Source organism: Schistocerca cancellata, chromosome 2 (genome assembly GCF_023864275.1).
Source record: "Schistocerca cancellata isolate TAMUIC-IGC-003103 chromosome 2, iqSchCanc2.1, whole genome shotgun sequence".
In the NCBI taxonomy this organism is placed as follows: Eukaryota; Metazoa; Arthropoda; class Insecta; order Orthoptera; family Acrididae; genus Schistocerca; species Schistocerca cancellata.
The window spans coordinates 198,746,937-198,763,785 of record NC_064627.1 but is presented as its reverse complement, the minus strand read 5'-3'; the positions used below and the strand labels follow the sequence as shown (position 1 = coordinate 198,763,785).

The window sequence follows — 16,849 nt, the reverse complement described above, 5'->3', positions numbered from 1 at the left end:
CATACGGAGCTCCATCGCAGTCTTTAACACTGGTAGCATGCCCCGACAGCGTGGACGTGAACCGTATGTGCAGTTGACGGACTTTGAGCGAGGGCGTATAGTGGGCATGCGGGAGGCCGGGTGGACGTACCGCCGAATTGCTCAACACGTGGGGCGTGAGGTCTCCACAGTACATCGATGTTGTCACCAGTGGTCAGCGGAAGGTGCACGTGCCCGTCGACCTGGGACCGGACCGCAGCGACGCACGGATGCACGCCAAGACCGTAGGATCCTACGCAGTGCCGTAGGGGACCGCACCGCCACTTCCCAGCAAATTAGGGACACTGTTGCTCCTGGGGTATCGGCGAGGACCATTCGCAACCGTCTCCATGAAGCTGGGCTACGGTCCCGCACACCGTTAGGCCGTCTTCCGCTCACGCCCCAACATCGTGCAGCCCGCCTCCAGTGGTGTCGCGACAGGCGTGAATGGAGGGACGAATGGAGACGTGTCGTCTTCAGTGATGAGAGTCGCTTCTGCCTTGGTGCCAATGATGGTCGTATGCGTGTTTGGCGCCGTGCAGGTGAGCGCCACAATCAGGACTGCATACGACCGAGGCACACAGGGCCAACACCCGGCATCATGGTGTGGGGAGCGATCTCCTACACTGGCCGTACACCACTGGTGATCGTCGAGGGGACACTGAATAGTGCACGGTACATCCAAACCGTCATCGAACCCATCGTTCTACCATTCCTAGACCGGCAAGGGAACTTCCAACAGGACAATGCACATCCGCATGTAGCCCGTGCCACCCAACGTGCTCTAGAAGGTGTAAGTCAACTACCCTGGCCAGCAAGATCTTCGGATCTGTCCCCCATTGAGCATGTTTGGGACTGGATGAAGCGTCGTCTCACGCGGTCTGCACGTCCAGTACGAACGCTGGTCCAACTGAGGCGCCAGGTGGAAATGGCATGGCAAGCCGTTCCACAGGACTACATCCAGCATCTCTACGATCGTCTCCATGGGAGAATAGCAGCCTGCTTTGCTGCGAAAGGTGGATATACACTGTACTAGTGCCGACATTGTGCATGCTCTGTTGCCTGTGTCTATGTGCCTGTGGTTCTGTCAGTGTGATCATGTGATGTATCTGACCCCAGGAATGTGTCAATAAAGTTTCCCCTTCCTGGGACAATGAATTCACGGTGTTCTTATTTCAATTTCCAGGAGTGTATAATGAAGTACTACCTGAGAGAAGTTGCACAAATATTCAGACAGATCTAGATAAGATTTCAACATGGTGCAGAGGTTGGCAACTTGCTCTAAATGTTCAGAAATGTAAAATTGTTCACTTCACAAAACGAAAAAAGTAGTACCCTATAATATCAATGAGTCATTATTGGAATTGGCCAACTCATACAAATACCTGTGTGTAACACTTTGTAGGGATGTGAAATGGAATGATCACATAAGCTCAGGCATGGGTGAAGTACATGGTAGGCTTCGTTTTACTGCTAGAATACTGGGGAAGTGCAAACAGTCTACAAAAAGAGATTGCTTACAAATCGTTCGTATGACCCATCCTAGAATTCTGCTAAAGTATGTGGGACCCATACCAGATAGGATTAACAGGGGATATTGAACGTATACAGAGAAGAGTAACACAAATGATCACAGGTTTGTTTAATCCATGGGAGAGTGTCACAGAGATCCTAAAGGAACTGAATGGCAGACTCTTGAAGACAGACGTAAACTATCCCGACAAAGTCTGTTAACAAAGTTTCAAGAACTGGATTTCAATGATTACTCTAGGGATAAACCACAACTGCCTACACATTGCTCATACAGGGATCTTGAGGATATGATTAGAATAATTACTGCATGCACAGAGGCATTCAATCAATCATTTTTCCCATGCCCCATACATGAATGGAACAGGAAGAAAGCCTAATAACTGGTACAATGGGATGTACCCTCTGCCATGCACCTCATAGTGGTTTGCAGATTATAGATGTAGATGTAATGCTACCTCATGTTCAACATACACGCAATGCACAGACACATTCTGTCAGTGCTGTTGCTGATTATCTACACAAGCAGTGGTTGGTACATCAGATAGAGCTCTGGAACTCACTACTGTCTTCATTGTGTATGCAACATTACTGGGTTGGTGTAGAAGTTTGCAGCATTCTTCCATGTGTTTACACACAACAGAGACTTTAATCATCAACAATATATTCTCCTTCAGTATGAACAAAAGACTACCAATGCTGGGGTAACTTTTCAATTCTCCGACTGTAGAAACCACATGGTTTTGAGGAGAAGAACTCATTGAACCATGTTCAGAGTGCATTTTAATCAGGAAAGGAAAAGATGACTATCTGAGGGCACAAGATAAGACAAATAAGGTGGATGCGGAATGACTTCCCCACCCAAATACTGTGTAGTGTTTTTTGTCAATCTAGTGGAATGCGGGCAGGTGTTATTGTGGAGTAGCATCACTTTAAGCAATCTTCCTGGTCTAGGATTGCATCTGTAAGATGTCTCAGTTGTTGACAATAGATATCAGCAGTGATGGCTAGACATCGGGGAAGCAATTTGCAGTACACCATGCCGCCGCTGCTGTACCAGATGCATAACATTATCGTTTATGGATGACTGCAGGTCTTTGCATGGGGAGTTGCTGCATTGTTTGGGCTCAGTCATTCCTTTCTTTTACTTACAATTGCATAAAGACACTGTTTCTCATCACCATTAATGATACAGGAGGAATGGTCAGTGTTGTTCACAAGCCAACAGATGATGGGCAAGCACAGAAGCACATAGGCCACCAACTGATTTTTGTAATTTTGGCACAGATGACAGCTTAGGTTGTATTCACAGTGGCACCAACAATGGTCGTCAGATGCCATCGCCAAAGGTTGCCCGATAACACCGGCCGACAGCTTGATCACTATGCATCCGATCTCATTTGTCAGTTTTTGATGGGATCGAGGAGTTTAGGTTAGGTTAGAATCCATTTTGTGAATGAAGTTTGTTACATTTTGACCTCCAAGGACATGATGTATAATATTCATGCAAACAAAGTTGACACTTGGTGTGGCGGCTGATGGGAGTGATTGTAAACGGCGAATGCCTTTATGGGCGCTCCCATCAACCACCATGTCGAGTCTCAACTTTGTTTGCGCTTGTAGTATTATGATGCATCCATGCTTGGAGATGAATGCTGCAGTGTGGCTGTTGGTATTAAAAGGTGCATGTAAATGAGCTATATCTGTCTTGAAATGAGCATGGTACTGTACACTCTGTCCTCAGTTACTGGAATTATGAGACACGTTTTATGAATATACAAGAGGAAGGGAAAAAACACCATGCCACAACAGTTAAAAATACTTTAACTTTGTGATGCCCCTTTCCTTCGCTCACCAGTGATTAACAACAGAATCAGCCATCACCTTAGAAACTAACAAGCCGTAATTGATATTTTTCATATTTATACGCTTGTATTACAAAAATATGTAGTATCAGTGATACACTGCATTAATGATCTCTCCAAACCTTGTTGTTCAGAGTGTTGTTTATTATGCTAAAGTGGGAGGATGTGTGACTTCAGTGTGCACAGTTTTTGCCAATGAGGTTATGAGCAAGCAATGGTTAATTTATGTGGTGAAATTACATGTTTCTGTTATATGATACATGGATAAAATTTGTGTAAGAAAGCAAGTATTATTCATTTAATGAAAGGTAGATTTTGTAGTTTTACAGCAGCTCACTTTATTCTAAAAATGGTGAAAATTAATGCAGTAAGCAGGACATTCAGATATTCAGATTCTAGTACACATCACTACTCTCTAAACACTTGAGAAAGGAAGTAACACTACTCCTGGGGGCAGTATTACTTCAGATTGAGTGTTGCTTTTAATAAAGAAAATCAGCAAAATTGCAGTGTCTTTTAGTGCACTTGCACGGCTTCAAAATTTGGCATAGGAAAAATTAAAAATTTCATAGCACAGGTATTTGAGGTGCAAGAGTGAAAATATTAGATCTTAAATTAGTATTCCAAGTGTCATAAATAACATCTAACATATCACAGAAAAATTTTGAAAGTATACTTTTCAAAACATGGTATAGGCCTAAGTATTAGAAAGATGTAATAGACAGATGTTAAATATCGAAGTGTCACTTCTGGTTTTACTTGAACCAGAACTGCATTTTTAATGTGAGAATTGGATTTTTTAATAGACCCTGAATCACACCTCTACAAGCAGGGCCCTACTTGAAATCTGTTTTGCTGAATTTCTTTTACGTTGTGCAAGTATACATCAATTAACCTTCAATAGCTGTCATTCAGTATATGAAAGGCAAACAAAAAGTTCAGTCTACAGTGCTCTTGACACCTAAACCACTGAAAATTGGGAACACATATGTACACCACATTTGCAAACTGCTTAATGTAACAGAATCACCACCCTACCGCCATAAAAACACCACCAGTAAGCAGTAATAATAATTTGTAAATCACCAATCACAATCCAAAAATATCCAATATAATTATTTTAAGTAAAAAGTAAGCCATCCTTGTCACATGAACAAATTATTTTTCTAGCTTGTAATCCACATGTGCCGGCCAGAGTGGCCGAGCAGTTAAAGGCGCTACAGTCTGGAACCGCACGACCGCTACAGTCGTAGGTTCGAATCCTGCCTCGGGCATGGATGTGTGTGATGTCCTTAGGTTAGTTAGGTTTAAGTAGTTCTAAGTTCTAGGGGACTTATGACCACAGCAGTTGAGTCCCATAGTGCTCAGAGCCATTTGAACCAATCCACACGTAAAATTTTTGATAAAGAGTTTGCCCCTTTGTGGTTTCCAATAAACCTACGATTTCAGTCCATAGATTCTGCAAACTGTATCTTGGTTATGATATTTTTTATGCTCAGGATGCCACAAACTCCATCTTTGACTAAACTTATCAGTTCCCAACAGCTCATGTTTCATGTTTTGTTGGCCATTATGACTGGGGGGGGGGGGGGGGGGGGGGAAGGGGGGGGGCAACTGGATTGAATTTCACCGGTTGTCATATGAAACACGTACTTTCAGATGATTAGGTCGGCTACATTGTGACCACACATAGTGGTCTACTGATCTGAAATGATCAGCTATCTTCTGCCAATGTTGGTTGTCTGCAGAATCCACCAGTATCAGTACTACTGTAACTTCAGCCTTAAGTACTTGACGTGTGAATGGACCATTTGTGTGTCATATTTAACCAAAATTTTCTCTTGTTAGAAAACTCTGACAGAGTTCTGATTTGGAGTAGATGAAAACGTGATGTATTTTTAAGCTTTCGTACACTTAATGTTTTCACCTAACTTCAATATAAAAAAAGTTTCCCCCATGTCAAAAATTCTGTAACATTGTCAGAAAATGCATTTTCATAAACTGTCCATGTATTGACTTTATAATTTGTTGCCGCACATAAAACTAAAATCAAAATGCAGTGCAGCTCTTCTAGAAAACACTGATGCCAGTTCCATACTTGCACTTTGAATAGTTTTGTAGCCACTACGTAGCTCCATTCTATTAATGATAGATTCGTTCGTATTCTTAATGTTCAACTTTATTGTAAAGCAATGAGCTAGACATTAACATCGAACATCTAAGACAAAAACAAACACAAAGCAACGAGTAAATGATTATGTACACACTAGAGTCTTTGTCGCTGCCCCTGTACTGTGCACATGCAACTATTTGTCTGCATGCTCCCAAAGTTTGTCTGTTTGAGCAAGTTTAATGAAACATAAAATTACATGTGTGTTCTGTGCTGGACATGGCAGAGGACATACATACAGAGAATCTTCTCAAGAAGGAGGAGAGGTACTGAAGAACAACTCCGTCCTCAGAGAACAAGTTTCAGATATTTTATTCTCAGAGAATGTTCTTTGCTTTGAGTATCTTCTCTGGATAATGTTCCATTTTTCTTTCATATGACTGAGTGTCACAGATATGCGATGCGAGTTGGGATGTCAATAATTAAAACTCAGGCTTTTTGTTGCGGAGAGATCTTTACACAAAATTTTCGTCTTTAACTTTCTCCCTCGAATATGAAAATATTTTGTTGACATCCAACTACATATGGAGAAATGGTCACTGTAATAAAATAAGAGAAATCAGAGATCACAAGGAAATATTTAAGCATTCATTTCTCCAGCACTATTTGAGAGGGGAATGGTAGAGAAATACTGCGAAAGTGGTTAGATGAACCCTTTGCCAGACACATAAGTATATATTGGAGAGTAGTCATGTAGATGTAGAATTTGTTTACGTACTACATCACATGTTACATCAGTTTATATAGAGAATATCAAAATGTTAATAATCCTTTTGTTACCTCACAGATTACAGGATAATAAAATAATGTCTTAGTTTAAATTGCACAAAAAATTTAGTTAAACATCCTGTCTTTTGAAAAACAATAACAAAGAAGTAGGTAATGTAACTAAACTCACAAAACAATGACAAACTTGGTAACTGATATATTCAAAAAATTAGATCCCAAAACTAACGATCTGCTTGAACTTCTGCTGTTTACACCACTGTGGTGCATACATCTTTATTGGTGCTGGCATTTGGAATATTTGCTGCTGTCCAGGGAAAACATTAACCCGCTGCCCACGTGCAGACAGAAATGTGTTTCAATTGTTGTTCGCACGACGTCACTGTGGAACGCTTGTTGCAATTTTTGTATGTAGAGAGGTACACTGAGTTTCTCATGTTGTGGATTTGTTTCCATTGTTTCAAGTACTTCGATGCAGGGCATAATTTGTATGCAAAGATGATTGTAGAGTCTTACGCAATGCTAGGCTGTGCTTTTCTAAGTTGTAATTTGCACGATTGTAACACAAAAAGAAGTGAAATTTCACTAGCAGGCAAGGTTAGAAGGAGTTTCGTTGTCAAAATTATGGAAAAAAAAAAAAAAAAAATCCGAAAGTAGCAATTGGTTGTATTTGCTCGTACCATTTCCAAGAGTATGGTTAAGTAAGATACTTTTGTCGATCGTAATCGATGACATTACTGTATGAAAAAGTGTTTCAAATAGGTACATTCCATCAAGTACACCACAGGCCATTAAAATTGCTATATCAAGAACAAATCCAGATGATAAACGGGTATTCATTGGACAAATATATTATACTAGAGCTGACATGTGACTACATTTTCAGGCAATTTTTGTGCATAGATTCTTAGAAATCAGTACCCTGAACAACCACCTCTGGCCGTAATAACAGCCTTGATACGCCAGGGCATTGAGTCAAACAGAGTTTGGATGGCATGTACAGGTACAACTGCCCATGCAGCTTCACCACGATACCAAAGTTCATCAACAGTTGTGCGAGCCAGTTGCTCGGCCACCACTGACCAGACATTTTCAATTGGTGATATATCTGGAGAATGTGCTGCAGTTGAACATTTTCTGTAAGCAGAAAGATCCATGCAGGACCTGCAACATGCAGTCGTGCATTATCCTGCTGAAATGTAGGGTTTCACAGGGATTGAATGAAGGGTAAAGCCACAAGTCGTAACACATCTGAAATGTAACGTGCACTGTTTAAAGTGCCATCAATGCGAACAAGAGGAGACCGAGACATGTAACCAATGGCACTCCATACCATCACGCGGGGTGATATGCCAGTATGGTGGTGATGAATACACGTTTCCAATGTGCGTTCACTGTGATGTCGCCAAACATGGATGGGACCACCATGATGCTGTAAACAGAACCTGGATTCATCCGAAAAAATGACGTTTTGCCATTCATGCACCCAGGTTTGTCGTTGAGTACACCATCACAGGTGCTCCTGTTTGTGATGCAGCATCAAGGGTAACCGCAGCCATGGTCTCCAAGCTGATAGTCCATGCTGCTGCAAACATCATAGAACTGTCTGTGCAGATGGTTGTTGTCTGGCAAATGTCCCCATCTATTCACGCAGGGATCGAGACATGGCTGCACGATCCCCTACAGCCATGCGGATAAGATGCCTGTCATCTCCTCTGCTAGTGATAGGAGGCCATTGGGATCCAGCACAGTGTTCCGTATTACCCTCCTGAACCTACCGATTCCATATTCTGCTAACAGTCATTGAATCCCGACCAACGCAAGCAGCATTGTCACAATACGATAAACCACAATCGCGATAGGCTACAATCCGACCTTTATCAAAGTCGGAAACGTGATGGTATGCATTTCTCCTCCTTATACGAGGCATCGAGGCATCACAACAACATTTCACCAGGCAACGTCAGTCAACTGCTGTTTGTGTATGAGAAATCGGTTGGAAACTTTCCTCATGTCAGCATGTTGTAGGTGTCACCACCGGCGCCAACCTTGTGTGAATGCTCTGAAAAGCTAATCATTTGCATATCACAGCATCTTCTTCCTGTCGGTTAAATTTTGCATCTGTAGCATGTCAGTTTCATGGTGTAGCAATTTTAATGGCCAGCAGTGTACTTTCCCATGCAGTAGTGCTCAAACCATCGGAAAAGTGTCTTTGAATTAAAGTTTGTTCTTGTGCATAAACACAGTAACTTATTCTGAGAAAAGAGTGTCTTTAGAAACTTTTGTATAACACCTGCAGAGTGGTTCCTCACTACTCATCCAAAAATAATAAAAATTCCTGCAGAATGCAAACATTCATCCTTTATGCTGTTGTCAAAAACAAGCACAAGCAGCAACTCACTTCGAAAAATATGAAAATGGTATTTTTATATAGCTAATAAGGAATAACTGAGTACAAATTTGGGGAAATAAAAGTGCTGTAGAGAACGTCAATTCACATCATAACTGTAATGCAGGCAGCATAACTCCTTTAGTAATGTATATGTATCCCTCTCTCAAAACATCATCAACTGGAAATGTTATACTTTGATGTTACAACATACAGTCCGTGATTATGACATGCAATTAATGTATACGTCTTAACAGTATTGTCTTTTGACAACAGTTATATAAAATAACCAAAATCGATCAAGGGCAAAATAAATGTTTTAAGTGCAACTGCCAAAGTTTGTCATATTTAATGCACTGCATGATAGCATCGCTCTCATGAAGGCAAACTTGCATAGTTTTTGTAGGTTATAATGTGCATCAGTTAATTCCTTGTGTTAACATATATCAATAGATTGTGCTCCAATTTCCTGAATTTTTAACTCAACGGTTCGAATTAAAAGATGGGCCAGTGACAAAATACATATGTGATTTGATTTGTTACAAATGTGTGGTGCATAAGCCCATCTTTGGAAATGAAACATTTTTAAAATTAATAATTTTACAGTAGGAAAGCATTTTGTATTTAAAAAAGCTGGGATAAATGATGACGTTCACGGTGATGTCACAGTGCCCACAAGTGCTTCTAAATCCTTACATTTGTCCTCTAGCCATTCCTGTTTAGCCACTATGCACTTCCTGTCAGTCTCATTTTTTAGATGTTTGTATTCCCTTTCGCCTGCTTGATTTACTACAGTTTTATATTTTCTCCTTTCATTGATTAAGTTCAATATCTCTTGTGTTTCCCATGGATTTCTACTAGGCCTTGTCTTTTTATCTATTTGAGCCTCTTGTAACAAAACAGGCTGTACTCGGTCATGTGAAGTACCTGATACAGCAGGTTTCGTAGTATGCGATACATGTTAAAACAGATGTAGGTAGCGTATAAGGAGAATTAGTGAATGAGGTCACTTAATGCAACAGTGTGAAATAGTTGTAACAAAAAAGTTAAACTGTGCCGCAGACTAATTAATGTATGTTCTTAATCAGGTAAAGTAATGTACAGTTAGGATAAGTCATTACCATTTTGATATGAATTTTGGGATGTTTTGAAGAGAAAGAACAAGTTCTGGAATCAGTGTTATTAGTGAATAAATGTTAGTAACCTTTTTTATTCTGTTCTGTAATTATAATTCAATTAGTAAAATTCATTATTTACCATACCGCAAATTAACTGTGTAAACCATTAATTTTCGAAAAGCTTAACATTTATGTATCTTTGCAAGTCAGGACAACATATTCTTATGGAAATCACCAACTAAAAATCTGTAATTAAGCTCATAGTTATTGTTTCTGGAACATTCTATAGAGAAATTCAGTGCAGTGTCCACAAATTATGAAAACTAGAGAAGATTCATTTAAACTGGAGACATAACCTGATTCAAAAAGACAATTTGTATCATAAATAATGTTAGAAGAATGATTCATTAACCTTCTATAGCATGATTTAAAGATTTCAGGTTGTACATAATTATTCCGTATTTTAGCCTTCAAATGTTATAAAAAGTCATTTTGAACATTTGAATTGTAATTTTGTTGTTGTAGAAATATTACCTGCTCAAAATTGTTTCATAAAATCACATAATTAATTAAATTCTGAAAAGATATTCACGAATGTTCTGGATTGAATAATAAGAACTTAATTGTTAACTGTAGGTATGTTTCAAAATTGCACGTATAAAAGATCATTAATTTCAGAAATATGCATTATCATTGTACACATTTTAATTTCTACTAAGACTCCGTATTGTCAGTTTTTGCTGGGTTAGCTTATTGCAATTGTAACATCAAACATGAAATAACATAATAATGTCAAAGAATGTAATTGTTAAAATATGTATAAATATACATTGTCAAAAAAGCTAGAAAGAGAGTGGTTGGAGGAATAGCTGGTGTGTTGTGGTGTCTGTAAATTTGTGACAAATAAACAACTGTTGCTAACAGATTAATTGTGTTGTGACCCAAGACTTTCTGCAGCAAAGTTATCACCCCCAAAAATGTAAAACATGCTGTGCTTCTGGATCTGGTTACGTTTTAAATGGTTTGATGACCTGGGATGGTTACATTAGAAATGGTGGAGGATCAGAAGATTTATGACGTACCACTGTGTTCTCCAGAAGAAAATACATCTACTTTGGGAGCACAAGAAGAATGAAACTACCTAACAAACCATGCAGGAATTGAAGGAATTTTGAAAACACGGACATGAATACCTGACGACAGACACAGAGATAAGTACTTGCATTCTAAAATTTCCAGTTCATGATGGAGAATGATTCAGATTTACGTGTTAATGAAGATGTTTTGTCAGTAAATATGAGCACACCTATAACACAATTAGATATTAGGGAAAGTGTTTCTGACAGTGTAAGAATGTTGACAGTGTCAGAAAAGATGTTTTCAAACTTAAACTCGAAAACTGACAATTCTCAGGCAGAAATAAATTCACAAATCGAACGTTCTGAGGCAGAAGACTTTCTGCAGCAAATTTATCACCTCCAAAAATGTAAAACATGTTGTGCTTCTGGATCTGGTTATGATTTAAATGGTTTGATGAGCTGGGATGGTTATGTTAGACTCTTCTGCCTTCACTATTTCATCTCTCAGAGCTACCCATTCTTCTTCTACTGTATTCCTTTTCCCTGCTCTTGCCAATCATTCCCCAATGCTACTTCTGAAACTCTCAACAACCGATGTTTCTTTCAGTGTATCCACAATCCATCTACTTAATTTCCTACCTTTTAGCAATTTCTTCAGTTTTGATCTACAGTTCATAACCAATAAATTGTGGTTGGAGTCCACATTTGCCCCTGCAAATATCTAACAATTTAAAATCTGGTTCTGAAATATTTGTCTTACCATTATACAATCACTCTGAAACCTTCTAGTGTCTCCATGTCTCTTCCATGTATACAACCTTCTCTCACAATTCTTAAGCCAAGTGTTTGTGATGATTAACTTACGCTCTTTGCAAAATTCTACCTGGTGGCTGCCTCTTTCATTCCTTTTCCCCGGTCCATATTCACCTATTGTTTTTCCTTCTCTTCCTTTTTCTGCTACCGAATCCCAGCCCCACTCGATTAATAAATTTTCTTCTCCCTTAACTTTCTGAATAATTTCTTTTATCTCATCACACATTTCTTCAATCTCTTCATCATCTGTGGAGCTAGATGGCATATAAGCTTGTACTACTGTGGTGGGTGTAAGCTTTGTGTCTATCTAGGCTACAATACCGCATTCACTATGCTGTTAATAGCTTACCCGCACTCCTATGTTCTTATTGATTGTTAAACCTAAAATCGCATTACTCCTACTAGATTTTGTATTTGTAATTCTATATTCACCTGTCCAGAAGTCCCATTTCTCCTCCCATCAAATTTCACGAACTCCCACTATATCTAACTTTAACCTATCCATTTCCCTTTTAAATTTTCTAACCTACCATCATTTAACCATACAGTAGAGCTGCATGCCCTCGGGAAAAATTACAGCTGTAGTTTCTCCTTGCTTTCAGCTGTTCGCAGTAGCAGTGCAGCAAGGCTATTTTGGTTAATATTACATGGCCAGATCAGTCAATCATCCAGACTGTTGTCCCCGCAACTACTAAAATGGCAGCTGCCCCTCTTCAGGAACCACATGTTTGTCTGGCCTCTCAACAGATACCCTGCCATTGTTGTTGCACCTATTGTATGGCTATCTGTATCGCTTAGGCATCCAAATCTCCCCACCAACGGCAAGGTCCATAGTTCATGAGGGGGCATTGCTTCACACATACTGAATATTTTGTAAATGTTGTCAAAATTCAGTCACACACTCGGTATGGTCACCAATTGCGAGTCACGTAGTGCCATCAACTGTTTTGTCACCTATCAGACAGCTTCTGTCATGCACCATTTGTCTACAGTGATTAAAAAGTGGTGTTTTGAAATGTAATCACAATCAGTGCTGTTCTATATCACAATTACAGTATTGCTGTATATTGTTCTGGGAACATTTTCTCAACCAAGCACCTCTCAAAACAAAGTGGAAGTGAACATGTTAAATGTATGATACAACAATGGCTGTATATCATTAACTGTATTGAGAAAGGTGAGGGCAGAAATAAGATTGTGGAAGAATATATAGTTGGTTCTTCAACAGTCTATGATATTAAAAAATAAATAAAGATCAACTTCAAAAGTTTGCCTGATAGATAGTTGCAATAAAAGACAATGAATCATGAAAAACTTTGAAAAAGCCTGAACTACATGTGGCATATTAAAATGCAAATGAAGAAAACAAAGAAACTTTTTGCAATTTAATTAAACACCATAACTTAACTGCTAGTCAGATCTACAATTCCAGTGAAATAGGCCTGCTTTGGCGCTGTTTGCCTAGTTCAGCTTTGGCAGGGAAAGGTGAAAAGTGCACCAAACATTAAAAAGAAGAATAAAGATCAATTGACAATTTTATTTTGTTCAAATGTTTCAGGCTACCAGATACATACACATTATGTTATTGGCAAGTATAAATAGCCAAGAGCTTTTAAATTTTTCTGTAATTCATGGTTCCAATATGCGGATTACTTCAGAATTATTTAAGGACTGTCTCTTCCATAATTCCTTACTTTCTGTGAGCGACAATTCATAATAATAATAATAATAATAATAATAATAATAATAATAATAATAATAATAACTTGGTTTGCCTGAGTAGAGAAGTGTTGTACTGTTGCTAGATAACTGTACAGCCTGCCCTCCAATGTCTGAATTGATCTCAGATAATATTTTCACCACTTACCTTCTGACAAATCTTCCCTGATTCAATCAATGGATTAGGAAATAATTCAAAATTTCAAATATTTTTACAGAGCTTCTTTTCTTTGGGAGCTTATCAATTCAAACTATTCAGTGATTGATTTTTTCAAAAGAAAAAAAATATCATTAAAGATGCTTTTTTTGGAACCACTTTGGGTTGGAATAAAGTAAAGCCCATTACTCTCCAGAAGCCTTAGCAAAGACTTTGGCCAAAAGCCTATAAAGAAGACACAGACTCCACTATTGCAATAAAAAATGATGCTGTTGTTTAAATGTTGGATGTTGCTTGAAATGAAATATAAAATTACTATGATATGAAGTTCTGGACTGGATGAACACTGACAATAAAGGACCTGCAGTTGAAGAAATATCAGACAAATTTAGCAGAAAGTGTGATAGGGCCACAAGAAGAACTTCAACCACCACATATTGAATCAAATGAAGAAGGAGGGCTGACATAATGAATTCAACACCTCCCCCTACCTGGAATGAAACAGCTGCCACTACTGATACATTTGTAAAATGAAAGCATAAAATCGTACAATACTGCAGAACTTTCAAAAATGTACATGTAACAAGTTTTTGAAGAAAAAATTGGACACAAAAAAAGGGACATTAGGTCATAGTTCAAGTAAATAAAATAAAGAGTAGTATGTACTGTAGTATAAAACATACACAGTACTGTACTACAGTATAATACTACACTATCCTGAGTCTTAAAATTATGTTACAGGATGTACACAATAAAGCTTTTTCCTTTTGTTGTTTTATACAGTATCACACATTTTTATCACTTTAACAGAAGCGGAGAATGTACAATACACAAAGGCTGGTCGCCCGTTGTTTACATTGTGTCACATACACTGTACACTGCTATTTTTAGATGACACTGCAATTTACCATTTTTGGTATCCTGCACTGACAGGATACTGAAGGTATGGAATTAGAGGGTTTCTAAAGTACATCTAAATGGATTTACAAGAGAAACATTGTGAATTAGTGATTGTTAGTTTAAGTAAGTGACTGAACACTGACGAACAGACAACATGAAATTTTATCTTGCACGCTCTCTCTGCAAAATTGATGGTTTCCATGTTTTTGGGATTACAGCTGAGCTGTTATTTTCACTTTATACAATATTTCAACATTTCCCCTAGTTATCTCCATCATGTGTCAAATGCAGATCAGACTTTGTTGCTCACTGTTTGGATTACAACCAAACTGAGAATAATACATATTATTTCCCACCATAAAAGTTGTTTCCAAGCACTTTTATATAATAAAACAGTCACAGAAATTCAAATCCACAGGGGATGCACACTGTCAGACAAACAAAGCCTCACAGAAGAATTCAGACAAGTGACAAAAATTTAAAAAAAGAAAAAGTATGTAAAACATCAGATTGAGCATTCCCTACTATGTACATTGTCACCACTTGCATAAGGAAGCAACACCAATGAAAAGCTACCAGAATTCCAATTTTCCATACACGGGCACAATCTTTGGGAAGATACAAGAAAATACTAAAAAAATACGACTTCAAATGTCTGTCCACCCATCCAATATCTATTCTGTTGTTTGGAAGATAATGTAGGACTTCAAAAAGTGGATTACATATGACAGCAGATGTGATATGCACATCATTTTCATTTTTTAAACTTTTTTACATTTGGCATAGCTTCTCTGTTGGATTTGAATTTCTGCAGACTAACTGTTTAAAAGTATAGGGAAATAATACAGCAGGGCATAGTGTGTACTGTTCACAGCTCAGCTGGAGTCTAAACAGCAAGCAACAAAATCTGCACTCAACAACTGATGAAGACAACAAATGAAGGTGTCAAAGTAACAAGTCAAGAGAAAATGACAGCTCAGTTGCAAACCCAAAAATTTGCAATCTGGCAATAGATTTATTTAAAAAATTAAATTTCATTCCTTGTATATCAGTGTGACATCAGCACAGAACACAAATGGAAACAAAACTATGTAGACTACAGCAATGAATCATCAGTGTGTCCAAACATGCTCTAATCTTGTGATGTTCAATGCTCTCTGGCATATTAACTGAATATGTTGCTCTCAGGTGTACTGCTGAAACTGATTTTATTTTATTTATTTATTTATTGTTCTGTGGGACGAAATTAAGAAGAAGTCTCCATGGTCATGGAACGAGTCAATACATGAAATTATAACACGATATTAGAAACAGATAAAATGAAATATAAAAAAAACATATTCAGGTGACAAGTCGTAAGTTTAAATAAAGAAAATCAACAATGTAACACTGGAATTTGCTTAATTTTTTAGCTCTTGCAGGAGCTCCTCGACAGAATAGAAGGAGTGAGCCATGAGGGAACTCTTCAGTTTAGACTTAAAAGAGTTTGGGCTACTGCTAAGATTTTTGAGTTCTTGTGGTAGCTTATTGAAAATGGATGCAGCAGAATACTGCACTCCTTTCTGCACAAGATTCAAGGATTGTGCAAATGTAATAAAATTTCTTCAAGACAATCCTCTCGACCTCATCATATGAAATGCAGATTCTCGCAGAGGAATGAAAAGTCTTCTTGTTTGGAAATTAGTAAATATAGGGAGAAAAGTATCTGAATAGGTTAACTATGACATTTTATAATGAATTTAGAAATCCTTCACAGTCTCTCCAGTAATTTCAACTCATTATGGTAGTCACACACATGAGTTACATTCAACTTTTTTGGATGCTTTTAACATTTTATATTTACAGGATATTACTCCCTTATACATCTCTAGTCTACTTTGTACAGATAGGAGAGATGTGGGATAAAGCTGACATATTTATTTAAACTGATGAGGCATCTCATCTATGTAAAGGGATTTTAGCCATTCTTTTCAAAGCAACATGAAATAATGTCAAGGACTTTCAAAATATAATGTCTCATAACATTAGAACCTGGAACTTCATATAATTTAAAGAATACAGTATCAATAACACAAACATATTTCTTTTATTCATTCACACATTGTGTTCCATAAATCTCATCATGAAGAAAAACTCCAGGAATAAGAAAACAGTCAAGTATACATAACATGCAGATGTAGACGCTGCACGCTATTTCTGTAAATTATACTAATAGTAAATTTTAACTCGAGTTAATCTATGCATATTGATAACTATGGGAAATAATTCTAAAGTAATTTACATCTATTTATGTACTGTATGTAACAATAAAAACAGCTACTTTGAAAATAGTGACAGTTTCTTCCCTTCTGCAATTCAGCTACTG

General features: G+C 38.0%; 1 protein-coding gene across 1 annotated transcript in view; it reads right to left on the bottom strand.

Moving 5' to 3' along the window:
* Nucleotides 1-16,849, bottom strand: part of LOC126161517 (diacylglycerol kinase eta) — a 641,720-nt gene that overhangs the window by 179,053 nt on the left and 445,818 nt on the right. The window lies entirely within an intron of this gene.